This window comes from Sminthopsis crassicaudata, chromosome 5, assembly GCF_048593235.1.
Source record: "Sminthopsis crassicaudata isolate SCR6 chromosome 5, ASM4859323v1, whole genome shotgun sequence".
Taxonomy (NCBI): Eukaryota; Metazoa; Chordata; class Mammalia; order Dasyuromorphia; family Dasyuridae; genus Sminthopsis; species Sminthopsis crassicaudata.
Genome location: NC_133621.1, coordinates 72,621,940 through 72,637,780, shown reverse-complemented (window position 1 = coordinate 72,637,780; position 15,841 = coordinate 72,621,940).

Genomic DNA, 15,841 nt, shown 5'->3' with positions numbered 1-15,841 from the left:
CATTGTACAATCTTGCTGTTATTGTGTACAATGTTTTCCTGGTTCTGCTTCTTTTGTTCAGCATTCAGTTCATGTAAATCTTTCTAGGCCTTTCTAAAATTATCTTGTTCATCATTTGTATAGGACAACAATATTACATTACTTTAATATACTGTGTCTTATTCAGCCATTTCCCAATTGATGGGCATCTACTCATTTTTCAGTTTTTTTTTTTTTTTCATCACAAAAAGCTGCTACAAACATTTTTACACTCTTTTAAGATTTTTCCTTCTTTTAAGATTCCCTTAGGATAAAGACTCAGTAGTAGCATAGCTGGATCAAAGGCTATACATCTTTGGGAATAATTCAAAATTTTTCTCCAGAATTGTTAGATCATTTCATACTCCACCAATAACGCATTAGTGTCTGTTTTCCCACAGACATTTATCATGACTTTTCTTATCATCTTAGCCAATCTAAAAGGTGTGAAGTGGTACCTCAGAATTGTTTTAATTTGCATGTCTCTAATCAATAATGATTTAGAGCAATTTTTCTATATGTAGTTATTATTTCAATAAAGGAATTTGCTATGGCTCTCTTTAAAACATACTTTAATAACCTGGGGAGGAAAATTGTATAATGGGTTCCTTTCATGGATTTTTACTTTGTTTATTTTTATTTTATTTTATTTTGTTTTCGATTTAGTTGAGCAAAAAAAGTGAGTGATTAATGTGAAAATTAGTAGCATGAAAAGCCATAGTCAATATAATGAAAATTCAAAAGTAAAAACTCTCATTATAAGCTTAGTTTTGACTTACTCTGTACAGGGACTTTGTCTATTGATCTATTAATGAATGGCTAAAAAAATTTAAACTTGCAAAGACATATTTTATTGATTTTTATGTCATTAATAATTACTAATGTACCCTCCTTCTTGTTTTGTAATATAGCCATTCTTAGGTAGAAAATTGTGGAAAGTATAGTTAAGCAAATAGACAACACATTTAAGAAATTTCACATTATAAAAACTGCTTCGAAGATATATTGGCTTCTCTATAAAGAAGGGAGGGAAGATTCCTTCTTATATTTTTCTTTTTAAGTTTAACATTTATTTATTATTTATATTATTTTTAGTCATTTTATTCTCATTATGTATTTATGTTTATAATTTATTTATTAAATAAGTTTATTATTATAATTTCATTTTCTATTTCCAGTGGTTTTGGTGGTGGTGGCATTTTTAATTACATTATTATACTTAATATATATGTTGTTTTTTCATATGCATCTTTCATTTAGAATTAATTTATCTCTTCCTCTGCTTTTCTTTGTTCATATTCACCATTTTTTATGAAGTATTAATATTTTATTGTATTCATGTATCACAAGTTGATTAGTCATTCTCTATTTAATGGGCATTTGCTTTGTTTCAAGTTCTTTCCTAGTTTAGACATACTATTTGGGAGGGCATCGTAGACTTTCCTTTTTTGGTTAACCTCCTTAGGTTAAATGCCTTGTAGGATCCTATTGTTTTGATTTGAATTTCTCTTACTATCAGTGGTTTTGATCTATGCTTCATATAAACAAGAATTTGTAGTTTATCTTTGGAAAATATTTGTTTTTATATTTTAATTTACCTGTTGGGGAGTGCCTTTGATTTTATTTTATTATACCACTTATAACATATCTGGGTACCAAAATTATTATCATTATTATAATGAGAAATATTTGATACAAAGAAGATTTTTACTGATTAACAGGCTCCTTTCTTATATCTATGCTTTATTTTTGTCTATGCACAAGTTTTTCCATATTGTTTAAATCCAAGGATATTTTTTTTAATATTTTGGAAACATCTGCATTGCTTGTTTGGTTAAGAATTTACCTTCCAACAAGAGCTATGACAGATACCTAATTTGGACTTCTACATTATGACCTTTACCATTGAGCACACATGTACAATTTTAATTCACTGTAGGGTATTGTATAATTTGTTAGTTTAAATATAATTTCTGCCTGATTGCTTCCAGTTGTTTCAGTAATTATCATCAAATAGGGATTTCCTTCCTAAATAAAAAAAATAGCATTTTCATATTGCCAAAGGGTTAATATTTTTCTGATTATTTTTCATTTAGTTTGTTTCATTTACTTTTCTACATTCTTATAAGTACTAAAGAGTTTCTGTGGTTATTGTTTGATAATAATATGGAATCTGAAAGCACTATTCCTCTTTTCTTTTTTTTGGTAATTTTTATAGTATATATATACTAGAGGTAATTTGTATTACACTATTATACTCTAGCTCTAAACACCAACTATCCCTCCTGTTATGAATTTATTTTTTTTTCTTCTTCATTTTATGTTCTATTCTTGATCTTTAAGGAATAATTTCTTTTTTATTTACATTATTCTTGTGAGTACCATAGTGGATTTATCTCTCTCATTTTTTTTTTCATTTTGAATTTATTTTTTATGATTTTTGTCTTTCTATTATTCTTTTCTTGATTTTGCTAATGATACATAAAAATGCTGTTCAATATTTAGGCTTTATTTTGTATCCTGCTACTTTACAGAAACTATAGGATAAATTATTTGTTAATTCTCTAGGATTTCAAAGTGAATTCTGATGATATCAACAAACATAGTTTTATCTTTTTTAACTTTTTTAACTTTATCTATCTGTATGCTCTAATTATTTTTCCTCTTTTATTGAAAAATTTTCAAAAATTCTGGCAAATTTCCAAACCAGCCATACCAACAAATTTCCTCTCTTCCCATTTTTATCTTCCATCTAGACAACAACATAGTTCAATTTTTACTGTTAGGCACAATTTTGCTTTAGGCAGATTTGGTCTTTTGATAACTTTTATCCCCTCTTTAAAACTCTGTTATTCTGCTAACTTTTTGCCTTCCAGGTGTCTTCTTTGCTCCCTTTTTCTCACCATATAATCTAGAGTCTTATTCCTTTATATCTGTAGTGTTTAGTGGTCCAAAGCAATATGTTAATTAATGTTAATATTTTTTATGTTAATATTTTAAAATTTTAATTGCTTATATGTTTTGTAATTTATTAGAAATAAAGATACTATCAAATGTATGCTTTAAAATAAGGTGGATGGATCATGAAACAAGAGAAAGAAATTGTTAATGTTTGGACACATAGTAAGTGTTAAGGTTAATTTGTGGACTTAATTATGTTATCAATTCCCATTCCTTTAATATACAGAAAATGAAAGTTTTCATTGGTTGGATACTCTGTGGCAAATATATATCATAAAGTAGATGAGAATTCGGGTTGGGTAGGCATGGTTGTCTCATAATAAAAATGTTGCCTGAAACATTTTTCATGGATTAGATCTCAGATTCATTGAATAATTGGAATGAGAAGGATAATAAGCCTGTTTCTTCTAAGTTTACAGATATCAGTGGATCATACAGGGGCTTCCGAAGCTTGCCTTCAACAAAGGGATATAGCTAGATAACATGCTTCCTTGCTGATTCAAAAACCAATCAATGAGATATAGATTTTGAAAATATATTATTTTCCTGTTTATACTAGGAAGTTTATTAACTTGAGAGGGTATTAGCATGTTGTAGTAGAAAGATTACTGAATTCAGAATTAGCAAAATTAGGTCTGAAGGTCATTTCTTCCATTTACTACCTATTTGACCATAGGCAAAGCAATTAACTTCTCTGGGCATCTCTTTCTTATCTATAAAATAAGGTTGAATTCTAAGTTTATATTCCTTTTATGGCAAGAAGAAAACTTATTAGTTGTAAATTCACAAATGAGGCCAGTCACACACAAAAAAAATCTCTTACTCTTACTCCCCCATGAAATGAATGGCTTTATTAATAATGATTGCTAGCTGACACCTAAAAATTCTACTGGAATGCATTTACTGAGGTATCTTTAAGTTTTGATCTTAGGATCTACAACTAGAGGAGGGCCTAATCATCTCATCTACGGTTACTAAATACAAAAAGAAACATAAAAGGAGTTATATTCCAAACTCAATGACCTTTTCTTAGTCTGCATCCTTAAACTTTCTGCAGTATGTAACTTTGTAGTGTTCATATAGCTAGGTGGCTCAATGGATAGAGTGCTGGTCCTGGACTCTGAAACACCTGATGTCAAATATGGCTTCAGGTACTTAGTACCTGCATGACTACACAACTCACTTAAACTACATTTGCCTTGGTTATCTGAATTATAAAATGAGGGTAATAATAAACTTTTTTTGTGGAAATATAGGTTCTTAGAACAGCAAAAAGTAGGTGTTTTTTTTAACTTCTCTGTTTGTATTTTATAGTATGTGATATGTATCCTTTGAGTATCTACAATAGGTGGTATTGTTGAGACTCTCTTGTTTCTTGGCTATGCTCTTCTTTTGGATTCTATGATACTGGTCTACAAAGTCTAATTCTCCTGTCATTATATCCCTTGTTTTTCAAGTCTTTACTGGTCCATCCCTAGCTTTTTCCTAAGGTACAATATTTAAAAAGCTTTATAATTACTTGTCTCATTTTTAATCTCCCCCTCTATCAGTCAATACTCCTTCAGAGATAACCATTTTAATACACAGATGTTTTTGCTTCATTATTCAAAAAGTTTCAGTGAGTGAATTATTTTCTTTACTATAAGATATAAACTCCTTAGCCTAAAATTTAAGGGCCCCCATAAATGAATTCCAGGGTACTTTTTGATTCTTGTTTTATATTATTTACTTAGTTTTTTTCAGTTGAGCCAAATTAGATGTTTCCCAAGGTTATTGTCTGGCTCTGTGTATTTACACATGTTATTCCCAAACCTGTAAGACATAACTTCCTTACTATACCTCTTCTTTTTTTTTTTTTTTTCTTTGTCTTTCCCTTTAAGAACTAGGTAAGATGTCATATCATCAGTGAAACCCTTTCCTGATTATTATCAACTGAAAAGGGTCTTTCTCTTCAAATCATCCTAGGATACTTTTTATGCTTTGTTTCTTTAGCTCTAGTACATTCAAAAGTTTCAGATGTTAATTGATATACATCATTCTCCTAATTAGTTTAGAAGCCTAATGGGGATAGAGATTTTGTATTTTTTTTATTTTTTTGGTAACTCAACATGTCTTGCAGCCAGCTTGTATTTAATAAGTGTAGAACCAAGTTTTTGAATTAATGATTCCAGTTATTTTTTTGGTTCTCTGGATAATTAACAGCACTAAAAATGTCCTGAGGTACTAGTGTCTATCTAAATAGTGAAGAATAGATTGGTCTTTTCCTTCCCGTTCCTGTGTTAGGCACATTTTAGAATATAGAAACATGACTTTTATGTAAATGTTTTGCCTAGCTTCACATATATCTTCTCAATGGGGTGGGGAAGCGAGGAAGGGAGATAATCTAGAACTCAACGTTTAAATTGCTTTACATGTAACTGGATAAAAATAAAAATAACTATTAAAAAAGACTTGTTACAATGTGGAGAATACATTTTGCTATGGAGTGGCCTAGATATATGAATGTAGATTCAGTTTCATTTTTCACTACACAGTAAACTTGAATACTTAAATGCTATGAAATGAAGCTCTAAAATAGGGTAGATGTAAATTACAAAGCATGTGCAAAAGGGAAAAAGGAAGGTACCCAATTCAGAGTGAAAGCATCATATCAGTCACATCTTATAGGCACAGAAAAGAATAACCATAATAATGTATCATTTGTCTTGCCTCATATCTTTCTATTGAATGCTCTTTCCCCTGATACCTCAACTTACTCCCAGAAATCAATGTAAGGAATTTAGCTTATAAAATGATAAAAATGACTATAGGAACATAAAGTTTGAACTCTATAGTAAAAATAATTAATATTTTATTCCTTATTAGGGTGTTTTGCTTATAATTTTCAAGGAAATATTAAAAGTATAAGAGGAATATTACATTTTATTTAAAAATAGAGTTATAGAGATAATATCAAAACAAAGTTTGTAAATCAGTTACCTAAAATCATACATCTAGAGGTGGCAGGACCCTCTACTACAAAGTTTTCATGTGACAGATAAAGAAACTGAGACATTGGGAAGATAAGTGATCTGCCAAGGTCTCACAGGTGATAAATATTAGATGTCAAACTGAACTCAGATCAACTCAGATCAAGCTGCTTATTATGTTATGTCTTTATATTTTAAGTATCCTTTTTATTTCTTTTTGTTTAAAAAATAAAAGGAAGAGAAAGGGGAAAAGCTTGTACGAATGATGGGAATGAAGAAACCTGAGTGCAGTTTCATTCAGACTTGCCACCAATTAGTTGTATGACTTTAGACTAGACAATTTAATTTCTTGAATTTTCTAAATGTCCATCAATAAAGTGAGACATTTTAAATATCTATAATCTAAATGTGTTTAAATGAATAATAAATTTAACCCTTCTCCTTCTTTTCCCATCTGGGTTAAAATTCTAGCTTGAAAATGATATTACTGTGTGATTTTAGATTCATTATTTTTTAAAATTTTTATTATTATTATTTTTCTGAGGCAATTAGAGTTAAGTGACTTGCCTAGGGTTACACAGCCAGGAATTGTTAAGTTTCTGAGGTCAGTTTTGAACTCAGCTCCTTCTGACTTCATGGCTGGTGCTCTATCCACTGTACCACTTAGCTGCCCCAGATCTCATTTGTACTTTATTGCTTCATCTGTAGAACAAGTACAATATTTGCACCACATACTTTGCATTGTTATTATAAGTACTTTGCAAATTTTTACGTATTAAATATATGTGAAAATTATATTTAAAATCACCTTTCATGTTATCATCAGAAACAGCTCAAAGGGGTTAGGGTCACTGATATAGCTGGCAAATCATTTAAGTGGCACTCCAACACCTATTGTTTTCTTTCTATATTCTGTAATTTTTTCAACACCTATAATCTATCCAACTCTTTATGAAAGAGATGGTTAAACTTTCTAGAAAATTTTTAACATCTGATTTTTCAATGATCCTTTGAATCAGGTACAATAGAAACTACTAGCCCCATTTCATAGATGTGAAAACTGGATGTCACAATAATTAAATGACTTGCCTAAGTTTACAGAGTCAGTCAATGACTATGCTGGGACTCACAGGCAAATCTTTGACTTCTGAGTGCAAACTCTGGTTCTATCATATCATGTTCACAATCAAGGTCATCACTATGAAATCTCTCCACTGGCCGGGGGGTGGGGGGAGGAGGAGGATGTAAAAAGGATAAAAGAAGGATCTTAGAAGCTGTAATTCATGCTTTGGGGCTTCTCTCTTTCCTAATAATTTACCAATGACCTCATTCATTGCTTAGCACAGAATGACTAACATAAACCATTGCAGAGTACTGCAAATATTTATTTGGCTCTTGTCATCAGATAATCCTTGAGACTTTTGCATTGTCCTTTTCTGCTTTTTTTGGTAACTAACTGTTATATTGACAGTACCTAGATTTCAAGGTTATAGACATACACAGTCAAACTATTTTTAATATATTTGCTGGCTTGTTCTAGAAGTGTGGGGGAGAGAGAACTTTTGCAGTAAGTGGTTGCAATATATTTTGTGAAGATGTTTGAATTTGTTTATGAGTGTGAACACACCATATTTTTAGAGCTTTAGATGATTAAGCATAGTGCTGTCACTTATAGGTCACAACCAATTGGTGAGAGAACAATATACTAAGAATTGGAAACCAATAAGCAGGGTCTGAAATGTCTTCAAGAGCCACTTAGAAACCTGAATAAGGTGTTGAAGGGTTGCAATGAGTTACTTAGGCAAATATCAGAAAGAATTTGCTTTTTGCCATGTAATCATTCTCCTTACCTCTTCCCATCCCCAAATCTAGCCAGTCTAAAACTAGACTGCAGACTGCAGATGTGAATACATACATATACACATACATACTATGCATAAAAATGTGACACGTTTCAAAGAAAGTACAGTGAGAACAAGCCTTTCCACTTCACCATACTTCCCTCCTTGGTTTGCTCTGTCTTTCTTGATTAATCTTCTTGAAAATCTTATGCTATTTACCACAGTTCTAAATGTGCTTAAAACTTTAACATTTAGAAAGATATATAATCACTACTCAATGTAAATTCTCATTCTGAAGTAATTGATTTAAATATGAGCTTCTCTGATAAAATATCAAATAATCCCTTCCCTATTGTCCTGTTTTCCATTTAGTTTTTGTATATGAGGAAACTCCTTACATATAGTAGAAAATAAAAGTTTTAGACACTCACTTCTCTGTCATATCCACCTACTTCTGTTGGAAATGGGAAGAAGAGAGAAAAGGAAGGAGAAGGAGAGAAGAATAAGGGAAAAGATGGAGAAGAGGAAAGAGAGATTATTAAAAAAGGAGAAGATTGTAGAAACCAGATATTCCATATGCAAATCACAACTGAGTATAGAACTTGAGGTAGGCATGAAGATATGGATTTTAATTCAGCCTCTGGTAAACTTAATCTGTATCTGTGGGCAAGTCCAGGATGCAACTCTTAAGTACGCAAAGCAATTCACTAAAACACCAAATCATAACTGTATTGGTAAAGGAAGTTTCCTCAGCTGGAAGTTCCCTATACCAATGGAAGGAGAAGTATAGTCCTTTTATTTTCATATGCTTTTGGAATGGAGATAAAGCTACAAAATCAACTAACAAGTAAATTATAAACAGCTGAGATATAAATGATGGATTGTATAAATAGTAGAATTTGGTTTGAAATAAGATTTCCAGTGAAAGACGAGGTTTAGACCTAAAGCAGTGAATTTGAATTTCACACACATACACACACACATATTTGTATGTGTATATGCATATATATATATATATATATATATATATATATATATATATATATATATATATATATATATGGTGTCTCTCTCTCTCTCTCTCTCTCTCTCTCTCTCTCTCTCCATATATATATATGTATATATATATATATATATATATATATATATATATATATATATATATACATGTTTTTTTCTCAGTTTTTTTCCTTCTTAATCCGATTTTTCTTGTGCAACAAATAACTGTATAACTATGTATACATATATTGTATTTAACATATATTTTAACATATTTAACATGTATTGGACAATCTGCCATCTAGAGCAGAGGGTGGGGAAGGGAAAATTTGGAATAGAAGGTTTTGCAAGGGTCAATGTTGAAAAATTCCTCATGCATATGTTTTGTAAATAACGAGCTTTTATATATATATATATATATATATATATATAAGAAAAGTCTGGTCTTTATGAGTCCTTCCTATACCATCTTTAGTGTCTTCAGTCATAAATTCAAAGTAAAGGCAGATATCTAAGCTGCAATAAGCATAAAGGTTCACTTCCAGTGTCTACTTCTGGTATTACATGACAATACTTGGAGTGTTATTGAAACATTTGTTCAATTATCCATATTATTACAGAAAAAAGGCAGTTTTCTATAGTTTTATTTTGAAATTTCAAGAGTCGCCTATTGTTTTCCCAAGAGCATTCAATGTACCGTATAGATTCACATAAGCTTAAGTCCTTAACAGGGGTTTTACATCCTTTTCCATAATTCTGCCTAGCTTTATAATGTATACTTATCTTTCCTTACAAGCAGGTTTCATTTTGGAGAGATTAGTGTCTGTTAGAGACTTAGTAGAGTGCCAGAGATTTCTGAATTTTTGTAAACAGCAGAACATTTGTTAAAGGGACAAACCAAAATGCAGCTGTAATTTGAATTTGTCTTCTCACCTACTTTGCTTAAGTGGATTTTTAAAAATATTCAAATGAACTTTTAACTTGTCATATTTTAATTGTTTTTAGGAAATTGTTTACAGACACTTAAGGAGAATAGGTAAGAAATTCCCCCCAAAATGATTAAGCATATGACTGTATAAAAGTTCATTTGAATATTTTGTTACTATGTCTTCATATATGTATGCATCTATAGTTATATGCCTATATAAAATAAGTGTATATGTGTGTACATACACACACACACACACACACACACACACACACACACACACACTAGAATGTGTGCCCCAGTCTGGATTCAGGAAGACCTGAGTTCAACTCTGGCTTCAGACAGATATTTGGCTGCATTGCACAGAATTTGGCATAATGTCTCATCGCTGTCATTATCTTGAGTGAAATTATTAATTGTGTCTATAATTTGCTGTTTCACTCAATCATTCTTTAAGATAAGATTATTTACTTCTCAATTACTTTTTGGTCTATTTACCCCTAAATTTTGTTGAATGTAGTTTTTATTGCATCGTGATCTGAAAAGAAAACATTTACTATTTCTGCCTTCCTGCATTTAATTTTGAGGTCTTTATGTCCTAATGTATGGTCAATTTTTGTATAGGTTCCATTAACTGCTGAGAAGAAAGTATACTTCTTTCTATCACTATTCAGTTTTCTCCAAAGATCTATCATACCTAATTTTTCTAATATTCTATTTACCTCTTTATTTCTTTCTTATTTGTTTTGTGGGTTAATTTATTTAATTCTGAGAGTGAAAGGTTGTGATCTATCAGTATTATAGTTTTTCTGTCTATTTCTTCTTGCAACTCTCTTAACTTCTCTTAGTAATTTAGATGCTATACCACTTGGTGTATATATGTTTAGTATTGATATTGTTTCATTGTCTATGCTACCATTTAGCAAGATATAGTGCCCTTCCTTATCTCTTTTAATTAGATCAATTTTTGCTTTTGCTTGATCTTAGATAAGGATGGCTACCTCTGCTTTTTTGACATTACCTGAAACATAATAGATTCTGCTCCAGCCTTTTACCTTTATCTCCCTGCTTTAAATGTGTTTCCTGTAAATAACATATTGTAAGGTTCTGAATTTTGATCCAGTCTGGTATCCACCTACACTTAATGGGAGAGTTCATCCCATTCACATTTACAGTTAAAATTACTAATACTGTATTTCCTGCCATCATATTATCTCCTGATTATGCTTTTTTCCTCTTGTCCCCCCTGAACCCCTTCCCCAGTATTAAACTTATGGACCCCACTTATGTCACGCAGCCCTACCTTTTTAGTATCCCTCCCACCTCCTTTTAAGTCCCTTCCCTTTTCTTGTACCCTTCCCTTATTCCCCTTTTTCTTTTCCCTTTTCCTCTCCCCTTTTATAATGAGGTGAGGGAGAATTCTCTGAAAGACAAATATGTCAATTATTTACTCTTTGAGTCTACTCTGATGAGAGTAAGATTCACACAATGTTTCTTCCCCTCTCTAAATTCCCTCAGATATGGTAGATTTTCTATGCCTCTTCCTGGGATATAGTTCCCTCTGATTTTTAATGAGTTATTTTCTTCATTAGCTTTTTTCACTTCTTTTTTATATGTCCAATTCAGTTTTTTAATGAGTTGTTTTGCCCTTTGGAATTTTTTTTCCATTTAATTAGTTTTTTTTAGTGAGTTATTTTCTTTTTGTAATTCACAAATCCTACTTTCCCTGGGAATTCTTTATCTTTTCCAATTCACAAATTCTATTTCCCTGAACTTCCCTGGAGTTTTTTACCTTTTCCAATTCACATTTCAGGAAGTTGTTTACCTTTTGCATAGCTTCTCTTTCTTTTCCCCATTTTTCTTCTAGCTCTCTTTTAAGGTTTTTAATAGTCTCTTCTAGGAGAACCTTTTGTGTTGGGGACCAACAATTGTCTGGAGAATGTCTACTATTAATCTCCTTGGGGTTGAAAACCTGCTCTCTTTCTGTATAGAAGCTGTGCATCATAGTTTTGATTTTTTTATTCATTTTTTAAAGCCTCTAGGGTCTGCCTTCAGGGCCAGGAGGCTACCAGCTTCCTCTGAACAACAGGGATAGATTTTTGCATGGCCTGCCAACTGGCTAAAAAGAGTGGCCAAGTATAGGAGTGCTCTGGGAAATAGTTCCCCACTGGAAGTGACTCAGGCCTGCATCGTGGAGCTGCAGGGTTGCCCTGCGAAGAACCCTGTTGTGCAGATTAACAACTGCTCTGAGGCTAGAGGCTGTGCAATGAAAGTGTCACTGTCCCAAGCCAAAGCCAGGTGCGGGGCTGTAGGAATTAGCAGTTGCCCAGTAAATAGTCCAACAAGGTACCAGAAGTGGCTCTGCCCAGGAAAAGTCATGCTGGAGAAGTTCTATTGCCCTAGGCTAAGCACCCCACTGTGCAGATTAGAGGCTGTCCTGGGCTGCATCCTTCTGCTATGTAGATTTGCAACTGCCTTGGCTGTGCTGCAGAATGCAGCTGCACACTTGTGCTCTTCTATGCTGTCATAGGTTTGAGGTGGGTATAACTAGATCCTGTTAAGTTCTGGTGTCTTTAGAGTATCCTATACTTCTGACTCTAATCTCTCTGCTTTACAATCAAGGCAAAGCAGTCAGCCTATGGCAGAGTCATTTCCACTACTTTTCTAGCCACAGAGGCTATCCCTGTCCCTGGTTTCCTATCTCCCTTCCTGTGCCAGTCTGTTCCTGCCCCTCAGGACAAACCTGCTCTGGTGGTCCTCCAGATTATCTTCAGCTGGTAAGTCGTTGTATCTTTAATTAATTATGCTGATTTTCTAATGCATTTTTTCAGTTTTCCCAGCAAGTATTTTTTTGTTGTTATTGTTTTATTTTGTTTTGTTTTTTGTTTTGTTCTGTTTACTTTTGTGAAATAATTTAGACTTCTTATTCCAGAAGCTGGAGTTTGGAGAATTGTCCTTTATTGGTCCTATTTTCTTCCTTTTTTGAGGGGGGAGGAATGTCTCTTTTAATAAGTTTTTTTCATGATTTTTTTTGCACCACTCATTTTATTCTGTTTTTCTTTACCTCTCTTACTTGATTTTTAAAATGCTTTATGAGCTCTCCATGGCCTGAGACCAATTCATATTTTTTTCTTGGAGGCTTTGAATGTAAAAGCTTTGATCTTGCTATATTCTGAGTATATATTTTGATCTTCCCTGTCATCAAAGTAACTTTCTATATTATCAGAATCTTTCTCTCTTTCTTTTATTTTCCTAGCCTATTACTTGATTTTTAACTTTTTGTTTAAAAAGTCCTCTGCTTCTAGTATGGAGGGTGCATCATCCCAAGATGAAGGAATTTTTGCAGCTGTTTTCAGATATACTTCTATTCACCTATAAGTTTTCAGTTCTTCCAAGTTGTAATGATCAGAGAAAGATATGTTTACTATTCTTCTAGCCTATGCTCTGGTCTGTGATAGACCACAAACACTATTTCTTGCTCTAAAACTGCTCCATTGAGGCTGCAAACTCTTGTGTGCTACTGCTCCTCTCATTTTTGCACTGCCAACCAATATCCAAATATGAAAAAAGCAACAGATTCCTGCCTCTGTGCTAACAAAGAAACTCCTTCAATCTTATTCTGTCCAGCTGTTCATTCCTTGGTTTTCAGGGACCTGTGTGATATGTGGACTGAGTCAGACTATGCTCCACTCTCACCCTAGTGCAACATCTATTCTGATGCCCTCCCATGTTGTCATGGCTGAAAAATTGTTTCACTCCCTGTATTTGTAGATTCGGATGCTCTAAAATTAGTTTAAACTCATTATTAAGAGTATTTGGAGTAGTTTTGGGGAGAGTTCAGGAAAGGACCTGTCTTTACTCAGCCACTTTGGCTCAATGACTGAATTCCAAAAGAAAAGCAGTACATAAAGATATGTCTTAAATAGAGGGTGAGGATAAGGAGAGGTAAAGAGGATTGTTTATATATATATATATATATATATATATATATATATATATATATATATACATACACATACACCTACACATACATATATATACATACATACATATACATATATATATACATACATACATATACATATATATATATATACATACATACATATGTATAAATGAAAGTAAATTGTATCAATAAGAAGACTTAATACCTACTAAAATGCCATACCTCCGAACCAGTAGTATGTTAGAATCCATTCTTTTTGTTGCTTCAAAAATCATTTTTTTCTCATTGCTATCCATTGTCTAGACTTAAGAAATATGTTAATAATTTGTATCTAATTTTAAATGGTTTCATGAATACATTTTTCTTGGTGACCCTGGATTGTTAAATGTTAAAATGTTAAAATTCTTACTAGCACACCACTACATGAGGTTTATTCTCACAAATAGCTTTGAAATATATCAGAAATCTGATGCTTATTTGCACAGAAAACTGAGGGAAAAGCAATAAATGTGAATTCATACAAATATTTGGGCTATAAAAACATCCACTTAGTATGGTGATAAATACTACTGGAACTAAATAAATACATAGTCATGCTTCTAGTTTTTTTTTTTAATATGTCTTTAAAATCTTCCCTTTTCACTGTTGATTTTTTTTTTCTTTTACATTCTCTGGTCAGATTCAGAGGCCTCTTTTTAAATAATATACAATATTTAGTGGTTGATGCAAATCAACTCTTCGTATTTAGTTTTCCAGTGAGGAAACACTGACCTATAGATAATGTTTATTTATTTGTTTATTTGAAATTGAAAATTGTGATCTTTTCCTAAACAGCCTCTGGACCTAAATGGAAGAAAAAATAGCATTAGAGACATAAACCAGAAGCTATTAATAAAACATAAATATTAACTAAGAAAAAAATAACCTGAAGTAGTCTCATCTTGCCATGACTTGGGCAGAGGTCAGTTTATAGCTCCAGGTAATCTACAGTAATAGGTTGAATTTTTGAGGCCTTGCAGGTAGAAAGAGATTGGAAAGTCTTCATTATAGCAATTAGTTATGTTGGGTAAAGCAGCCTCATCACTTTTCCTTTTTAATATGGTAAAGAGTACTTGCAGATAATTGCACAATAGTCTGGGGCTAGTATAAATTAGAAGCAAAGCAAAGAAATATTTCTGTTCAGTGTGAAATGGAGGCTAATTTCCCTGAACAACAGGTTACTTCACTTGTTAGGGATCCTCACATGGGGGCCAACAAAAGTGTGAAGTGGATGGATTTTTTCTCTGTTTCTGTTTTTTTTTTTTTTTTTTTTTTTTGATATGTGTCTCTGTCTTTCTCTCAGTCTCTCTGTATCTCTATCTTCCTGTCTCTCTTCCTTTCTCTTGCTCTATCTCCCTCTCATCTGACTCCCACAGCCTCTGTCTCATTATTTCTACCATTATCTGTTCCTTCTCTTTTGCCTCCTTAAACTTTTCAGCACCTTTTCCTTTTCTCTCTGTGTTTTCATCTTTTCTTGTCAAGAGAAACATAATCAAATGCAAACAAAACATTGTAAAAAAATTAATTCTACTAGCATTTTATTAGCAAGAAAGAAGAGTTCAAATGAATGGGTCTCAGTGAAAAATCTAGGCAATATGAAGATGACTGAAATCACTAAACGATTAATATATGTTTAAATAGTTGGGCTACTTCATGTCATTCCACTTCAATATTTCCCTTAAATCTTTCTGCTTTTATCATGAATATATGTAGCACTTTATCTGAACTTGCTCTATCCCTGAAGGTTTAAGTCCCCAAATTCAGTGACTGGTCTTCTTAGGCCAATTTACCCACTTTACAATTATAGCCAATAATACAATTCAGATTTTGATCTATTATACACAATATTTCCCATTAAAATTTCATTTTATGCAAAAAATATTCAAGGAATTGTTTGCTTTTTTTCTGTGTATTTAGACTCAAGGTGGGCTAATTGATTAGCTCTTAAATCACTCCAATTTTCAGTTATTCAATTTAATATTAAAAGAAAAAATTCTTGATATTTGTAATTTCCTTTACATTCCATGTGTTTTTTGTGGGTCTGTTGACCATACAATAATTCAGGAACTTTTGGTTTTCTGCTTTAATCCCATCTCACTTTTCTATCTAAAGAAGTAATGTACACAGTCCACTTGTATTT